This window comes from Pinus tabuliformis, chromosome 5_2 (assembly GCF_031772625.1).
Source record: "Pinus tabuliformis cultivar Carrire ecotype Pingquan chromosome 5_2, CPIR1, whole genome shotgun sequence".
In the NCBI taxonomy this organism is placed as follows: Eukaryota; Viridiplantae; Streptophyta; class Pinopsida; order Pinales; family Pinaceae; genus Pinus; species Pinus tabuliformis.
This window is the reverse complement of record NC_142306.1, coordinates 679,948,001-679,963,099: the sequence shown is the minus strand read 5'-3', so window position 1 is coordinate 679,963,099 and position 15,099 is coordinate 679,948,001. Positions and strand designations below refer to the sequence as shown.

Genomic DNA, 15,099 nt, shown 5'->3' with positions numbered 1-15,099 from the left:
CAAAATTAAATCAATTGTATAAAAAGGTTTTACATTGTGTACATATTTTCAAATGTTTGTAAACCTTCAGGACTAAGCTTGATAAGGGAGATGATTCTCTCACATAGAAAATCATGGAGTATATTCGTAAAGGATACCAGGAATATATTCACAAAGGATACAACACCTCTAATGGTCATGATAAGCCTCAAAGCATAAGAATGAGTGCAGTTCTAGAAGAAGACACAGTCTAGTTGTTTCAAAGAAAAAGTGCCAAATTTTAAGAATTGGAAAGTCAAATATATGCTATGTTTGACAACAGGGAAACAAAAACTGGTACAATCCCTTGTGAAAGGATAGCATTAAAATTCCCACGGGTTTAGCTCAACCAGTTATTGCCAATGTTGTCAGAAATCTACCTAGTTCCAAGCAGCAAGTGTCAAGTTGGAATCCCCATAGGTGAGGCTCACTAGTCTACACATGACAGGTTTGATAGGGATAACATACACAATTGAGCAAAAGCATCTCTTGGGTTTCTTGGTGAGCTTTTCCTTTGGAAAACATAAGAGGATTACTTTAAAGACAAAATTAACCTGCATATATCCTTATTGTATTAAATAACAGCCTAACAGAAAAGGGGAGGAGTTTTTATCATAAAAATAGGCCGACTCAATGAGCAAATGGTTGTGTATCATTTCTAGCATCAACAAGACAAGACTTCTTTTTCCAACACCATTTGGTCAAAGGCCCATTTCTCACTAGCTACAACTAGATCAAGGAATTTGTTAGATAAAAACTGATCTACTGATTAAGTACACAGCTAGGTTACTAACATAAATTCAGCAAAAGCAAATATACCGATCTCAATTACAATGACGCAAACAGATCCTGCCCAAGCACAGTTTTTCATTAATAATCTAAGCTTACTTGGGCTCCCATCTGAGATGATAATGGCCCAACTAAGAAAATACAGAATACAAATAACTTGGATCTAATCTAGCAGATCTCCCCTAGGTTGGTGCTTGATCTTGTCTACAGATCTGGATCTCCAACCTTGCTCTTGTACTTCCTCAAACCCTGTTAACCCCAGTAGCACTTCTTGCTACTGGAGAGTTAAGGTCCAGTGAGACTCAGTCACACTGGTCTATTTCCAAATCCTTCATGGCATAATCGTCAATCAGAGGACCTTATAAATTCAGGTTCATCATTTTCTGGTAAAATGCTATTTTAGGCAGTTCTACTTTTTCGATATTCAAACCATCAGGGGCTCAGACATCAAATTTGACTACCTCTTGATCCTGGTCCAATGGGGTTGTTTTCACTCAGATATGGAATCGCAATTTTTCCTCTGCTTTTGTGCTCTTTTGCAAGCATGGCCCAATATATCATTTGGCCAAAACTTTTTTTTTTCTTTTTTCAGGAAGCCTGCCTTTTTAGGCATGTATATAATTAGTAAGTTTATATATTTGGCAAGTGCAGGTGTTGGTCGTGGTTCCATGCTAGCAACTAAGGGATGGTTTGAGCTTGCTTTGCATGGAAAAGTAAGGAGTTGAGTAGCATCATTGTCATTGGCTTGTCTTGCTCTGACACTTGGCGTGGATCTGAATCATATCTCTGTGCAGATTTTCAAGTATTATGACTTTAATGCCATAAGTTGTAAGATAATTAAATAGTTAAATTTTTATTTAATTATTTAATAACATGGAAAAGGAGTCAAATAGTTTTAATGAGAAAATGGGAGCTTTTACTAAATGTATTCATGAGTAAAGCTAGAGAAAATGTTAAAAATAGCAACAAGAAATGATAAAAATAAAATCCAGATATTCCAATTTTAATTTGTCCTTGTATTAAAATTCGAATTTAGTCTCACCAGCAGCTTGAAAATAATTAATTAATTCATCTTGAGTTAAGTAGTTGGAAAAATTCCAATTAGAAGTCTTTCTGCAGTCATGCAACAGTTATCCCTTAAATTAAGGTGATAAGATCGAGTTAATCTACAGTCAGATTTTCTACATAGATCTCAGAGGTAGATTTGTAGAGAATTTGCAAGAAATTCTACATGGTATCAGAGTTGAGTTTATCGGAGCTATGAACAGTATACGGAGAAGAGAATTCGAAGTTTGAAGTTCAAGGTTGCAAGTTCAAATCGAATTCATATCATACCTAAAAAAAATAGAGATGGGTGACAAGTCTAAAGTGAGATGCTTTAATTGTCACGAGATGGGACATTATGCGACTAATTGCCCATCGAAGAAGTCCAAGAAGGGATACTCGGAAGGATCGGAAGGCTAGGCATTAGCCTCTCAGTTCGAAATGGACTTTATTCTCATCACATGCATGGTGTCATCGATGAAGGGTTGTGGTTGGTATCTTGATAATGGAGCCTCATTCCACATGACCAGCAATAAAAGTTTATTCAGTACCTTGGAGGAGAAAAACCTCAAGATGCGCATAGAGCTGGGTGATGATAAAAGGTATAGTGTTTCAGGAGTGGGCATGGTTGCTTTTCAGAGGAAGCATGGAGCTCTTATCACCTTGACAGATGTGAAGTATGTGCCCAAACTGAAAAAGAATTTGGTATCAATCACGATGTTGAAGGACAAAGGATATGATGTTGTTTTTAGTAAGGGAAAGGTTTTCCTTCGACACATCACCACAAGACAGGTGAAACAGATTGGTTCACGAGTTAAGAACATGTATGCTCTTGAGGTTCAAGATGCATGCAAAGCCTTGAGGAGCAAGGCAAATGTTAGAGACTTGATGGTCGAGAGGGAGAGTAAATTACCTATCAACATGCAGTCCCAGAAGAAGTCTTAGACAATTGTGGAGGAGCCACAATTAGAGTCAGCTGAGGGATCACATGCAGCCATACCTCCAAGTGTGAAGTGGGGCGATGTAAAGTGATAGTCCCAAGAAAGCTGAAATTGAGCAAGGTCCATTGAGAGGTTTTATCTCATGGATCGTACCTTGCTACGGGAGCCCAAAGTACATAGTAGCAGGGGGAATCAGTGGGATTGATGCAGTCAAAGATCAAAGTGACAAAGGCTAGAGCAGTCAGATACTGAGGAGCGTAGAGAAGACTGTCAACAGTGCAGAAAGCCAAAGTCAGTAGAAGCACAAAGTTTTCAGTGGACAGAGGCAATAGCAGTCAAAGACTTTGATGACAAATGCATCATATTGATTCAGGTTGGATGCTTTTTTTGTTTCTGGAGTTGCTGGAGCAACAACACTAGAGAGAAGTGTTGCATGCAGAACATTCCAAAGGTTCAGGATCGGGATCGCGTTGAATTCTTTTCTTGTTGAGAGGGAGTGTTAAAAATAGCAACAAGAAATGATAAAAATAGAATCCAGATATTCCACTTTTAATTTGTCCTTGAATTAAATTTGTGAATTAAAATTTAAATTTAGTCTCACCAGCTGCTTGAAAATAATTAATTAATTCATCTTGAGTTAATTCGTTGGAGAAATTCTAGTTAGAAGTCTTTCTGCAATCATGCAATAGTTATCCCTTAAATTAAGGAGACTATCCCTTAATTAAGGAGATAAGATCGAGTTAATCTACAGTCAGATTTTCTACATAGATCTCAGAGGTAGATTTGTAGAGAATTTGCAGAAAATTCTACATAAAAAGCAAGATTTTTCCAATTCAACGAGAAAATGTTAAAAGCATATTTTGTTGTTTCCACTCAAGAAGTGAAGTAAAGACGAAAGATTTTGTTTTTTTGCCAAAATAGTTGAAAGTGAAAAAGGAAGAAAGGATGACCTTACTTACAATTCTTTTGGCCTTTCCAACTTTTCCTTGCTTTGACCCATTGGATCAACTAGTTTGAGAGAGGAAATGTGTTATGTAATTAATTAATTATGTAAATGGGTGGAAGATACAAAACATCGATTGACATAAAAATGTGTTTTATTAATAATGAATTGATATCGGATGATTTACAATTTGTGGGAGGCCCCTGGCTTTATACTGCCTCGGGTGCCTCTTCGTGAATGGGCATGACCTATGATCATGCCCTTTTGCCTATTTTAACTATTTTTACAGTAATTAATTAATTTATATAACATTGCCTTCCTCCCAAAACATGCTTTGTCCTCAAAGCGAACGTAACGACGGGTGTTGTTGACAAAACATTTCAGTCTCCCAAGAAGCTTCTTCTTCTGGTGAGTCCTTCCATTTGATTAAGTATTCTTTGATTACTCAAGATCAGAGCTTCTTTTCCCTGGTAGATATGATACCTTCTGGTTCTAAAATGACCCTTCCTTCATCATCTAAGGATGGAAGCACTGTTTGTGATGGTCACCCAGTGCCCTTTTAAGGCAGGATACATGGAAGACGTTGTGAACACGACTTTTATCCAGAAGGCTTAAACTATATGCAACTTGGTTGATCTTTTTGTTGATCTGGTATGGTCCATAGAACTTTGGTGCTAATTTATTTTTTCCTTTTTGTTTCAAGGAAAATTGTTCGTATGGTTGGAGCTTGACAAATACCCATTCTCCAACTTCAAATTCTCTCTTGGTTCTGTTTCGCTCAACTTGTTGCTTCATATGGTTTCTTGCATTATTTAAATTTTCTTTTATGGTTTAGAGGATTTTTTGAGTTTCTTCTAGTTGGTTTTTTAACAGCTGGTATATTTATCTCGGCGGTAGCTAGATCCTTCCATTTTAGAGGTTCGTACCCATACAATGCTTGGAATGGAGTCATTTTTGCTGACGTATGGTAAGTAGAATTATACCACCATTCAACGAGATGCAACCACTGAACCCACTTATTTTGTTTTTCTGTAGCGTAACAACGTAGGTAGGCTTGCAAACATTTATTGACAACCTCCGTTTGTCCATCAGTTTAAGGGTGGTAAGCGGAACTCATATTTAGGTAGGTTCCTATATGGTTGAACAATTCCTTCAAGAAATTACCCTTAAATTTAGCATCTCTATCACTCACAATGACTTTCGAAAACCCGTGTAATTTATAAATATTTTTGCAAAATATCTCAGCAATTTGTTTAGTTAAGTCTGATTTCTTCATTGCAATAAAGTGAGGATATTTGGTGAGTTTGTCGACTACTAGCACGATCAAAGATCATGCCCCTTCTCGAAAAGGTGCCCAAGGGCTTATTTAAGCCAGGGCACCATCATTCATTCATTCAAATATTAATAAACTTATTTCTTCTATCTATTACTGAGCTTGTTTGCTCCAGGTGGTATCAGAGCCAATCATTGTTGCAGTTCATGTTCGTTCTTGTTTGTTGCTCGTACAGTCCGCTATCGTCACCATTCTTCCCGACATTATACACCTTTCAGCTACCACCATCCTTCCCAACACCCTTAGCCACGAGGTCATTTTGTCGTATGCACTCTCTGCCCGTTCGTTCTTTCCGCCCTCTTCTCGGTTGTCAAACCCTCATTTGTCCCCTCTTCTCCGCGCCATCTGCAACATATTCCAACAGTCCCAACGTTGCATGTCTTTCCCCGACATGTCAATCAAAAGTCGGAACCACCGAGTGCAGTCACTTATTCGGATCGTTGGTTTGTTGATATAGTTACGATTTGTTGATATATATAGTCATTTATTTGTTTGTTTGATTCGAGGGTCAGTTATCACATTACAATTTAATTATTATATAGTTATATAATAACTTTATATATATATATATATATATATATATATATATATACAGTTAATTAATTCATATTTAATAATAAAAAATAAACATAATAACAATAATACATAGTATTTAAAAAAATAAAAATAAAATTAATAATAAAAAAAATAAAATTTAGGATCAAATTAAGAAAAGTTAAACTAGATAAGTATACTCCACCTCATACCCGATCAACGTCATCATCAATGTTCATTGCATATTTTAGTAAAAAATTGATTGGTCTTAAGAATAAGGTTACCGAACATTCCAACGAAATCAAGGAGCTTCAGGATACAACAAAGAGAATAGAGTTAGCGCGAGTAGAACCATAACGAATTTAAAAAGGATCACGCAATCCTTTCAAATACGATGAATCTGAATCATAGTCAAGCAATGGCAATGTTGACCTGTACTTGTGACTAGTTGAAGATTACACCCAATCAAATACTCCAAAATAATGAAGCTACTCAACATCTCAATTCTCTGAATTCGTCAAACTCGTCAGACTCACATGAGAACCCTGAGTCTCCAAAAGCATCGTCCATACCCCATCAACAAAATAGTAACACAAATTTTCAAAATATACAGCTCTGGAATCAATTCTCAAATATGCAGCGTGTGAATCAATATCCTCTCTTTACTCCAACAGTTACGACATATCAATGAAGAGAAAAACTTGAACTCTCCAAATTTGACGATAACGAGAAGTGCAGTGTTGCATGGTTCAATAAAACAGAAGAATATTTTGAGATTTACGATATTGACAATGATGATAAAAAGATTAGGCATGCATCCATGCAAATGGAAGGCGAAGCATATAATTGGTATATGTGGTGGAAAAAGACGACACTTGCTATCAGTTGGAGGAAATTCAAAAATGCATTCTTTAAAAGGTTTCAAGGTGTCAAGGAAGAAGAGTTCTTCTCAACACTCACCAAACAATAACAAAAAGGAGATGTGGACGAATACACTTGGGAATGGGAAACTTTAGCTACATGAGTGCCTGGATTATCAAAAACTCATCTCATTCAATCATACACCACGAGACTTAAACCCCATCTCCAGGCTAAGTGCAATGACCCGTCTATAAATAAAATAATAATATAAATTAATTAAAATTATAAATTTAATAAATTTATAATTAATTTATAAAATAATAAAATAAATCAACCTTATTAAATCAAACTACGTATTCAAATAAAAATCAACGAAATCAAATCAGATTCGATTTCATAAAAGTTACATGTAACCATAAAATTGACATGAAGAAGGAAAAGAAGGCAGTGGATGAGGAAATAAAAGGAGAAGGGAAAAACCATTTTGTGGGGGGAAGGAGAACAATTTGGATACTATAGTACAGTTATGAAGGAAACTTGAGTCTTGATTATACTGATGTTTTCAGGCACGGGGAAATCAAATTGCTTCAACTGAAAGCTTTCTGAGACTAAGTACCTAGGTTGAACTCAATTCGGCAGGGTGGTTTGGCTATTTTGGTGACACAGCCGGTCAAGAGTTGCAACAGAGCAGACAGATTTTCAGCAGATTTTTAGCAGAACAGACAGCTGGAGAAGAATTGCAGCAGAATAAACAGATTTTCAGCAAAGCAGAAAGGTTAGTATTCATTAGATTAAATTTCTATAAAATTTTGTATTCATTATTTCAGGTTCTGCTATTTAGAAATTAGCTTGAGGTTCAGGTTCTTACACTGAGCTTGAGCTTCATGACATCAATTCTATAGAGGTAGCTAGACAAAAGGCAAAATCTGTTGAAAAGAAGCACGAAAAGATGCAATGGCCAAAAGTTGAAAGAGTATATTCGAAACGAAGATTTTCCCAAGCTACGAACACGGATAACACAAAATATGTTCCACCACATCTTCGTGAAGGAGAAAAACTAACTTCGAAATGCAAAGAATGAAAGAGGGCAAATGCAAACGTTGTGGAGAAAAATGGGACCCTAAACATAGATGTGTTGAAGGAAAACAAACCAAGAACCTGTATAAATATGAAGCAACTAATGATTCAAATAGTGAAGAAATAGACATAGAAGAAATTGAGGATTCTAAAGAATTTTTGCTAGAACCAAATAACGAGAATATTCCACAAGTGTCATTATTGGCCATGACAGGTATATCACAACCCCGGACATTAAAGTTAAAAGGACATATCAAGAGGAGCAATGTAATGGTTCTAATCGATACCGGTAGCACCCACAAATTTTTGGATTCAACTATGGCAAAAAGACTCAACATTTTCATATTTCCCATGCCCAACATGAAGGTTATGGTAGCTAATTGTAAGAAAATTGAAAAGGTAGGGAAATGCCATAAAGTCAAATTATAGATTCAAGACTATAATCTAGAATCTTCGTTCTACACTATACCATTAGGAGGAGTGGATGTCGTCCTATGTATCCAATGGCTTCAAACCCTAGGTACTTACTCTGCAAACCATCAAAAGCAATTTATAAAATTTAAATGGGAAGGGCAGAAATACAAGATATATGGGTTCTAGCGGCCTGAGAATCAAATTGTATCATCATCCCAGATGATGAAAATGATCAGACACCAACTTATTTAGTATAGTGTCATCAATTAGAAATGCTAACTTCAAATCTAGTCAACGAAGAAGCACCGAAGGTCCAAGAGCTAATTCAAAAGCATGAAAAAGTATTCCAAGATCTTCCAATGAAGTTGTCTCCTACAAGAGAAATCGAGCATACAATCGAAGTCAAATCAGGATCAAATCCCATCAACATCACGCTGTATCGATATCCACATCATCAAAAAATCAAAATTGAAATATTAGTCCAGGATATTTTAAAATGTGGCATTATCACAAAAAGTAGAAGTCCGTAGCTACTCCAGTTGTATTAGTTTGAAAGAAAGATGGATTGTTCAGATTATGCGTCGATTATCAAGGACTAAACAAAATAAAAATTGAAAACAAATTTACAATCCCTTTTATCAATGAAATGTTGGATGAACTACATGGAGCTAAATACTTCTCAAAATTGGACTTAAGGTCAAGGTAATACCAAATCAGAATAAGGTTGGAGGACATAGCAAAAACTTTATTCCAAACACATGAAGGTCATTATGAGTTTAAAGTAATGCCTTTTGGATTATGCATCGGCAACATTCCAAGCTACTATGAACGAGCTATTACGTCCATATCTAAGGAAGTTTGTGTTAGTTTTCTTTAATGACATTCTAATTTATAGTAAAACATGGAAGGAGCACCTACAACATTTGGATCAAGTTCTTACTGTATTAGAAGAGCATCAGTTCAATGCCAAGAAGTTCAAATGCATTTTTGACAAGGAAGAAGTAGAGTATCTTGGACATATAATATCCAAGGAAGGAATAAAAGTAGATCCTAATAAGATCAAGGCTATAAGGGAATGGCCCAAACCAATTAATATCTCCAAGCTAAGAGGATTCTTAGGATTGACTGGGTATTATCAAAGATTTATAAAAAATTATGCCAGTATAACCACACCCCTAATGAACCTTCTAAAAAAGAACTCAATTTGATGGAACGATGAAGCAGAAATGTGTTTTGAAGACTTGAAGGAAGTTATGTCTGATGCCCTTGTATTGGCAACTCCAGATTTCTCAAAAACATTTGTAATTGAGTGTGAAGCTTCAGGCTTTGGCATAGGAACAGTACTAATGCAGGATGATCACCCAATCGCGTTTGAACGCAGGAAGCTCAATAAACAAGAACGTCTCAAGTCTACATACAACAAAGAAATGCTTGTTATTATGCATGCATTAGCCAAATGGAGACAATATCTCTTGGGAAGTAAGTTCTTAATACGAACAGATCATAATAGTCTTCATCATCTCCTCCAGCAGAAAACGCTATCCATAGAACAACAAAAATGGATTGAAAAAACCACTGCCTTCAACATGGATATATTACATAAGAAAGGGAAAGATAACGTAGTAGCTGATACTCTGTCCAGGAAAGACAAAGAACCATCATTACTTGCAGTTTCAATTGTTGTTCTCGAATGGCTTAATGAGATTCGAAGTGAATATGCAAAAGATCCAGAAACAAGTGCTATAATCAATAACCTTCCTTAGAATTGAAATTTTGAATGGAAAAACGATATTCTATGGTACAAGGGAAGAATTTATCTGAGTTCAAATTCCAAATTTAAAGCCAAGATTCTCAAAGATTCGCATGATTCACTGTCAGTTGAGCACGTAGGATTCTTTAAAACCTACTATAATGCACGTCAATCAATCTTCTGGAAAAGTATGAATAATGATATTCAAAAATATGTAGCATAATGTGATCAATGTCAGCAAAATACAAGTGAGAACATTATGACCCCAAGGTTGCTCCACAACTTAAGTATCCCAAACCAAAAATGGGAAGAAATATCAATGGATTTTGTTGAAGGATTACCCATGTCAGATGGGAAAGATAAAATTCTTGTAGTAGTAGACAGACTCACAAAGTATGCACACTTCATAGGAATGAAGAAATCAGATTCAACAAAAGAGATCGTCGAGATATTTTGCAAGAATGTCTACAAATTACATGGATTTCCTAAAGTCATTGTTAGTGATAGAGATCCCAAGTTTAAGGGGAATTTTTGGAAGGAGTTTTTCAAACATATTGGAACATACCTCAACATGAGTTATGCATATCATCCTCAAACAAATGGTCAAACAGAAACTGTCAATAAGTGCTTAGAAGCTTACCTTCGTTGTTATGCAGCAGACAAACAAAACAAGTGGGTTCAGTGGTTACATCTCGCTGAATGGTGGTACAATTCAACTTATCACACTTCTACAAAGATGACCCCATTTCAAGCTCTGTACGGATATGAACCTCCCAAATGGAAGGATTTGGCCATTTCCGAGACAAAAGTTCCAATAGTTAAGGAGCAATTAGAAGAAACCCCAAAAAAAATTCAAACATTAAAAGAAAATCTAAGTATTGCAAGAAATCACATGAAGCAGCAAGCCGACTGACACAGAACAAAGAGAGAATTTGAAGTTGGAGAATGGGTATTTGTTAAACTTCAGCTTTACAAGCAATTATCCCTAAAACAAAAATGAAAAAACAAAATGGCGCCAAAGTTTTATGGACCATATTAGATTAACAAAAAGATCATCCAAGTAGCATACAGCTTAAGCCTTCCGGACAATAGTCGAGTTCACAACGTTTTCCATGTATCTTGTCTTAAAAAGGCATTGGGCAGACACCAATCAGCACAAACAACGCTTTCCATATTAGATGATGAAGGCAAGTTCATCTTGGAACCAGAAGGAATTGTCACCACCAGGGAAAGGAAGCTGCGAACTCGAGTAATTAAAGAATACCTTATCAAGTGGAAGAATCTAACAGAAGAAGAAGCCTCCTGGGAGACAAAAGCTTTTTGCCAAAAACACCTGTCATTATGTATGCTTTGAGGACAAAACATCTTTTCAAGAGGGAGGCAATGTTATGTAATTAATTAATTATGTAACTGGGGCACGATCAAAGGTCATGCCCCTTCTCGAAAAGGTGCCCAAGGGCTTATTTAAGCCAAGGCCCTTGTTGTAAAAAACCATGATTCATTCATTCAAATATTAATAAACTTATTTCTTATGTCTATTACTGAGCTTGTTTGCTCCAAAATGTTCCTTCAATATATGCATATTGGAGCACCGATACAAGGGTGTTGAAGAATCAAGGGCAATGATGTATATTAGGATTCTTCTTGACTTGATAGCAATTTGTGAAGCACTTTTACAATTATCTTAGCTTGATCAAACTGCTACCAAAAACATAAAGACAAGAACACAGATGTTGGCTCTCTGCCGGGGCCAAAACCTCTCTCTTTTAGAGAGGAAAACCCTTTGGTAAGTTTCTCTTATTGAAGCTTCTTATTGATCAATGCCAAACCTTAGACCCTTGACTAGGATGTCTTCCAAGCACAAGTCAAGCCCTTCCTCTATCCTACACTTTGTTCCTGGCACATAGACTTCCTCCTTCCGGCACATTTCTCCCCAGCACTTCGTCGTCCTCCTTTTGTTGACCAAACAAGATCCTTCTTGAGGTATGACTGTAATACTGTTATGTTGCCCTAGTTTTTCCCACATGTGGAGGGTACCCTTAAAGAATTAGGGTCCTTTCACCTCCGCTACAGAGAGAGACTTCTTCGCTTGACTTGGGAGGCCTAGTAGGCCTAATATCTCACCCAAACAATGATGATTATTGGACTGTTCTCTAGTTGTTGTTATGCCGCAGACTTGCCCTCCTTTTTCTTCGCACGTGTGACTGTTTCTAGCCCTAGAAACAGTCCTCTTCACTTCGGTCTTCTTCCTCCTTCCTTCATTGCACTAGAAGACCCTTAACCTCGTCCTTTTTGTCACTTCTTCTCGGTTTATGTACTTCACTGATTTCAGAGATGATTCATTGACTTTTGAGGGAGTGGACAGCCTCTATTTATAGAGGATTGTCCCTCCTTTAGGCCGACTTGAGGCTGACATCATGACTGTAGGTTGACTTGTCAATTTTCATTGTTTAACTTCTTTTTGGAGGACGTTGTTGCATGGAGAGGACTTGCACTTGTCTTGGAGGTATTCCTTTGACCTTATACAATATTATACATAGTGTAACATGCCCTCTAAGGGTCTTACATAAATACATTGACTTTTGACTTCCTAGAAGCACTTAAACATGTGCTTAACCTACTTCAATGAGCAAGAAACTCATTGACATATATTATAAAAATAATATTTCTTTTCTTGAATAAATACAAATATCAAAAGTACATTTATGAAGACCGAACCTAGTTACATTTCCTTCAACAAAGGGTTGGACAATTTTTATTAGATATTTTGGTAGCAACGAAGATCTCACCTTTCTTTGTTCTAGTCTCTCATATAACCACCTCCACCCCAAGCGAAGGAACTCACAACATCCTGCCACTCAGTACTCATTATGGTGCAAGCAACTTCTTGCGTAATTTGTGATTTCATTCAATTATGTTTGATTCTAACTCTTAGAATGTATTAGATGACATTGAAGTATTTTTTTGAAGTGTGATGGTATATTAAAGTGCACTTGTTTTGAATTATTTCAATCAAGGAGCACATTTGTTTCTTGCATCACTTTCAATTGTGTTGCTACTATTACTCTCAGAAATATAATTTCAGCCATTATAAATTTCATTCTCAAGAACTCCTTCACTTTTGGTTGCTTATCGGAAAGCCAAAAGTGAAGCTTTCTTGTATGCTAATCAAAATGATGTTTTACACAAAAATATTAGGTGGATAATAGCATATATCACCTAGGGACAGCCCCCAAAGATTGGAAAACACTAGTCTGAAGAGACTTTCATCCATGATAGGGTTGATTGTTTAAACGTTTTGTGCAGGTTTGTCAATATATATTTGTGTGATAACATATTGGCGTTGTTGTCGGGGGTTGCTGTCTACCCTCAGAAATCTACAATCACATTTGGTGAGTGTATTTCATTTTGTTTATTTTAACTCACCTGTCGGCTCCACTATATAGGATCGAAATAATTGTGGAAAAGCCACAAAGATCCTCTAGATAATATAATTTCAACCATTATAAATTTCATTCTCAAGAACTACATCACTTTTGGTTGCTTATCGGAAAGTCAAAAGTGAAGCTTTCTTGTATGCTAATCAAAATGAAGTTTTACACAAAAATATTACGTGGATAATAGCATACTTCATCTAGGGACAGCCCCCAAAGATTGAAAAAAACTAGTCGGAATGAAGAGACTTTCATCCATGATAAGGTTGACTATCTAAACGTTTCTTGCAAGTTTGTCAATATATATTTGTGTGATAACATATTGGCGTTGTTGTTGGGAGTTGCTGTCTACCCTCAGAAATCTACAATCACATTTGGTGAGTGTATTTCATTTTGTTTATTTTAACTCACCTATCGGCTCCACTATATAGGATCGAAAGAATTGTGGAAAAGCCACAAAGATCCTCTAGATAATATAATTTCAAACATTATAAATTTCATTCTCAAGAACTACATCACTTTTGGTTGCTTATCGGAAAGTCAAAAGTGAAGCTTTCTTGTATGCTAATCAAAATGAAGTTTTACACAAAAATATTACATGGATAATAGCATACTTCATCTAGGGACAGCCCCCAAAGATTGAAAAAAACTAGTCGGAATGAAGAGACTTTCATCCATGATAGGGTTGACTATCTAAACGTTTCTTGCAAGTTTGTTAATATATATTTGTGTGATAACATATTGGTGTTGTTGTCGGGAGTTGCTGTCTACCCTCGGAAATCTACAATCACATTTGGTGAGTGTATTTTATTTTGTTTATTTTAACTCACCTGTCGGCTCCACTATATAGGATCAAAAGAATTGTGGAAAAGCCACAAAGATCCTCTAGATTCAATCCTTCTCATGGATTATTTTTGCTCCTTAATGAACCAAAACACTCATTCCAGAATAAGGAAAAGACTTTGCCTACGGTTTCATCAATTTTGGTAATTGAAGCATCCACTCATACAACCACCTCCCAAGTAGTTACAACCAGTACTAGGGTAATTTCATGCTCACTTAGTTCTTCAGTTCCTTTAAGTTTATCTCAAAATCCTCCTTCCACATCTTCATCCATTACTTCTTCAATTGCAATCTCTACTCATACTAGCACAATGGCAGGTCATGCAATTAGATTTGCTCCTACTGTATATGCTCCTTTAAATCTAACTCAGATTCCTAATTGGCCTCATGATATGCCTACAAGTGAATTCGTAAACTCCTCCCAAAATTTGCAGGGAACAACATGGTTACAGTTAAGGATAATCTCAATACATTCTTGAAGTTTGTTGATGACTTAGAGGTCAAATACAAAGATATTGTCATGAAAATGTTCGTGCAAACCCTTGAAGGGGATGCACGAGAATGGTACAAGTCACAACTTGCTACCTCAAATGATGGAAGGGAATCCTTCAAACGCGTGTTTACAGAGAAGTGGGGTTAAAGAAAGATAGCTCTTTCTTGTTGGCCAAATTTACTTCTATCAACAAGAAAGAGAATGAAATTGTCTCTAGTTTCAATACTAGCCTCTACAAACGTATCTTAAATCCCTCAAAATGATTGTCAAAATGTTGAAATTGCCTTAGTTTATTGTTTTCAATCGTTCGATGAATATTTTGGTTTCTTACTCAGGGAAAAGAATAAACAAAAGCTAGAGGATGATTTAGATGTTGCTCTTATGTTAAAATTGGCAACTAGGGCCAAACTCCATGTGGATCTACTTATTTATGGCAGCTGATATTTTTCTTGGATTCCTCTCGTTAAGAGGTGTAGGATTGATCTAAAGATCATCCTATTCCGACATTTATTCATGGAGATATGAATTTATTTGTGTTATGTGACAATTCGTCAAGGTTGCCAGCAACCAAATTACCCCCACTTGTCCTCAACATTTCACCATAAATAGAAGAGCTCTTCAAATC

General features: G+C 36.2%; 1 protein-coding gene across 3 annotated transcripts in view; it reads right to left on the bottom strand.

Annotated features, from left to right (window-relative positions):
* Nucleotides 1-15,099, bottom strand: part of LOC149160944 (nardilysin-like) — a 413,290-nt gene that overhangs the window by 295,197 nt on the left and 102,994 nt on the right. The window lies entirely within an intron of this gene.